Below are 4857 nucleotides of genomic sequence, written 5' to 3'. Positions count from 1 at the left end.
AGCACCTACTCCTAATGCCGCTCCAAATGAACTCCTAACCCACGTTATTGTTCTACTTTATTTATGTTAATAAGTTCTACTTATATTTATACTACTAATTTATCTATATGAAAACTAGCAAAAGATAGACTGTAATATTCTAACTTAGATTAAGTCTAAGGTTTCATGCTGTACAAAAACATTGTTAAAAATGAGTTTTCTTTTAATCAGATCGTAAATATTCATGTACATGATACTTTCTATATAGGATACAATGTTAATTTAACCTGGCAATCCATAAAAAAGCTGAATTGAGTTCCGTAGTATATGTACTACATTATCCTTATATAAAATAGCGGCAAATAAGTTGTATCTTTATTATTTACAAATAATATTTAAAGCTCCTAGCAAATAAAAAATTATTTAATCAAATTAATTTTCAATATTGATATATCGCATATACTCTGAAACTCTTGCCATTTAATATATATAAGCGTAAAGATATTAAAGCAGATTTAAGTTAGGAAACTTTGAAAAGAAGAAACTATGATCGTTAATCATCCATATATAGTAAAATTGTTTTACGGACTAAATCTCATGGTGATCAATAGAGTGTATTGTGACTTTCAACTTTAGTGGTTTTAATGTTATGTATTTTTATAGCAATTAATTTTGATTTGCAAATTACTACTATATTTGATTACAATTTCTAACATAATTACGTATTTATTTACGAGTATATCAACATATATGAAGTATTCGTGTTTCTATCTTCAAAATACTATTTTTTATTTCAGCAACTTTCAGTCTAATAATTTCTAAGTGCTTCTCTGAAAATTGTTTGCACATTAATTTATTCTGTAAATACATAATTGCATAATTACGTATCTGACAAGAACCTACTTTTTTAACTGATTTTGTATTTACCTTTTTAACCCTAATTTACTTGCATTCAACCCATTTTGAGATTCATCAAGCTTTTGGCGCATAAAAGTATTCATAATGTTGCTCCAAATAAAGTAAATGCATGAATTATACCGATGGCAACATTGCACCAGATTACTGCTTGTCTCCTCTAAAGCACTGATGACTGATAAATTATCTCAGAGTGCAGAGCGGGATGCTGTACAACCACTTCTATGCACAAAGTTGTGAAAAGTTTTTAATCACTTTGAAAACTCATGTGTAAACTTGACCTACATTTTGGTTGATATTAGAATGTGAATTTTTGAAAGGAAATTTTGCAATGCTACACTTCGAAATAAAAAAAAATCTATACGTTGGCAGTGACATATTTAATTTTTTATATAATGTTAGAGCATTTATTTAACTAGAATATTAATAGACTGGGTGCAGTTAATTTGTTTTATAATTATGAAATTTTAAATTGTACTTTATTTTGTTCAGAAATGTTTAATGAGAGGGAAATTATCTCTTACTTGTTATTAAAATATGTAAAAAAAAAATAAAGTGAATATTATTATGCACTTCACAGCTCCTTCTTAATTTAAGTTTACTTAATTTTACGTGAGCGATTATGATTGCGATAGCACTAACATAGTGCACTACGTACAGGTTTCTCTGCTTCTGTTCTTCCTTCTCTCTGAAGAGATTGTTAGTAATAATAATTATTATTGTTATTATAAGAAGTGTTGGTAACACTAACATAGTGCACTCAGTACAGCTGAATATATTATTAGTAATACTGATGATGAATGTTATTATAAGAAGTGTACATATCAGCTGGTGCAAGTGTTAGGCCTCATATCATTTTGGATGGCAAGCATCAGATAATATATAGTATATGCTATGTTGAAGTGTAATCCATGTTCTATACGTACTATTATTGCTAATCTCTCTACAGACCGTTGCTGGTTTCCATTACTTTTGCATATTTCTACATAGTGATTATTATTTCTTCGGAGAGTTAATATGTGTTCAGTGACTTTTCGTTTTCCTTATTTTTGCATATTTCTACATAGTGATTATTATTTCTTCGGAGAGTTTAAGTGTGTGCATTGACTATTTAAAGGTTCTCGGTACTATTCCAATAGTTGATGTATGAAGATTTACTACCAAAACCACCAAGTGCTTAAATATCCAAATTTCTTTGATTTCCCAAGCCAATGGTATGTAGGAGTTTATCTTTTCCGCGCACTATTTACTACTATTCAATGTTTACGTTATGTCGAATAGCAATATTAACCAAGTATGCTGAATGACTTTTTCTATTAACTATTAGATTATTAGACTAATTGTGTGGTACTGGTCGACCTTTATAAACTGTTTTTTGTATAAACTTGTATATAAATTGTATAAATGTTCTTTTGCACCGCATTTGATTGACGTTTCTTTACCTCCAACTTCAACTGAACTTCACCTTACAATTGTGGTGTGACTCTTTCTATTATATGCCTTACATGAGGTACGTAAAATTGCCGTGACCATTCGTCATATGACTGTCTGCATTATATAGTCCTTAGATAATAACATCCCAAATATCTTTGCTATTTAATTTAAATATTTTTCCTAACTTAGTTGGGAATTGAAATTTTTTTTTTACATACTTTTCTTTAATATTACAATTAATTCATTTTGAATCCTTCACACTATTACAAAAAAAAAAAATTGTTTAGCAAAAAACTTTGAAATTTTCACTGTCTTCTACTACAAATTTATTTCTTTTAATTTGTTTTCACTTAACGTCAAAATTATTGGTTGCTGCGTTACCATAAAGTGTTCATTACAGACATCACCATCAACAGCTACAACAACAAATACAACAACAACATCGTCAAAATATGTACCACTTTTGGGATAGAAATAACGCCGTCACCGTTACCGTCAAACATCAACAACATCCGCGGCGAGACTCGTCAATTGTTGAAAAACATAGACGCCAACAACAGCAACAACAACAACGACAACAACAACAACAAGTAAATAACAAGTTGAAGCAACAATATTCCAATTTAAAGCTCATCCTTCGCCAGTTAAACCATTGAAAATAAACAAAACAACGCTTTTTTAATAGAAAATTTGACAGCCGTGAAATGATTTCTGCTGTATGAAGTGTAACGCCATTTTGTTTTCGTTGGTGTTGTCATTGTTAAGCGACATAATGTGCTAGTGTTGTTATGGGTTGGCTGTGTATTGGCTGTGTTGGTGGGTTGGAGGAGTGATAAAAAACGGCAACATAGACGTCTTGTAAAAACTTTTAACTTCTTTTCAAGTAACGCAAGATACAAACAATACACTACCAACAACAACAACAACAGTAACAACAATACCAACAACAACAACAGAAAAACATTTACAGTTTATGCGTTTCTATTACAGCTACAAATTTTGGTGGAGGCAAGTTTTGCTTCATATATTTTCATTATATTCAACAGACCCTGAATTTAATCTTTTCATCTCGATTTTTCCTATGCATGTGCACAATAAATGAAAAATTCTTAAGAAGTTGTTAGTTTCCTTGCTTTGCTACACGTCGAAGAATTTCTATCTGAACGTGCATTCAATGGCAAAAATTGGCATCCTGTCTGTTGAATGAAGTATGAACTTGAAAGTTGGTTTTTATCCTTGAAAATGAGCGACGAGAGTAGCCATTGTTATTTTGTTGCAATGACAATATGAACAGTTTCGGGACCAGATGAATAGTTTCATGAAGTAGTTGAGAAGTTAAAATTCCTTAAAAATTGGTCAACATTATAATCTTAGCACTCTACACATTATAGGTATATGTGGAGTTCTTTGGATCAATATTAGCATTAAAAAATATAGAAAATATTGTAGAACTATGTACTTTTCATTTAATTATCAACTCTTATAGGTAAATAATCTCGAGTCTCGAGTCTCGAATCATGCATAACAAAAAGTGCAATATTGCAGAACTTTATAGTGATGATTGGCAAATGTTTACAACTACGATAGAAGTGATTTAGAATGATGACAGAATGGTTAAGTAAAAGCACGAATTTATCGGAATCCGTGCCGAAGTGTAAGACAAATTGCAATTCAGGCGATCGGAAAATATTTACATTAATGATAGAAGTGATTCGTTAAATAAATGTTTAAATTGAACGAAATCCGCGCCGTAGTGGTTGATAAATGGTAGTTCAGGTGGTCGAGAAATGTTCACATTTATGACAGAAGTGGCTCATTAACTAAATGAGCGCGGTCCGTGCCGAAGTGGAAGGAAAATAGCAGTTCAGGTGGACATATCAAAAATAACCATGCAAGGCATAAAACGACCTCAAAGTACAGTCTTACAGCTTCTATGTGTAAATACATGCTTTCATCTAACATATGACAGAAGTGATTTGGAATGTTCAGAAAGAATTCAACGGAAACCGTAACGAAGTAGAAGGGAAATGATAGCTTGTCTAATCATACTGCAAACAACAATATAGCAAATAGAAGAGACCTCAAATAGATTAGGCCTCGAATATTGTCTCACTAGAGACAATGAGTCTTAAGAGATCAATTTGTAAACAAATAAAATATTTATTTATTATTTTTATTTTATTTTATAGTCTCATAGTTAATAATTTACAGTTTATTTAATAAAAATTTTAAGTCATACTAAATTTTAGACTCTCAAGTTGTCACAAGAAGTAAGGCCGGTTTGAGTAGCTGTAGCTGTCAATATTCGCTCTTTATTGAGGCTAATGCAAATATCTATTGTAAGGATAATCTAAAGCATATCAAAACTAAACTATACTTCTTATGTTTTATTCTTGACGTCACTACTCTTTTCTTTGGTGTATTTCGTTCAGGTATCTTCTACTCATAACAATAACATATAAACAATACATTTATAGAGCATGTACCTTTCTATTATTTCTAGTTTAATGATAACTCTTTTAAATAAGA

The sequence above is a fragment of the Teleopsis dalmanni genome, chromosome 2, assembly GCF_002237135.1.
Source record: "Teleopsis dalmanni isolate 2A chromosome 2, ASM223713v2, whole genome shotgun sequence".
Classification (NCBI taxonomy): domain Eukaryota; kingdom Metazoa; phylum Arthropoda; class Insecta; order Diptera; family Diopsidae; genus Teleopsis; species Teleopsis dalmanni.
Note: the sequence above shows the minus strand (reverse complement) of the source record.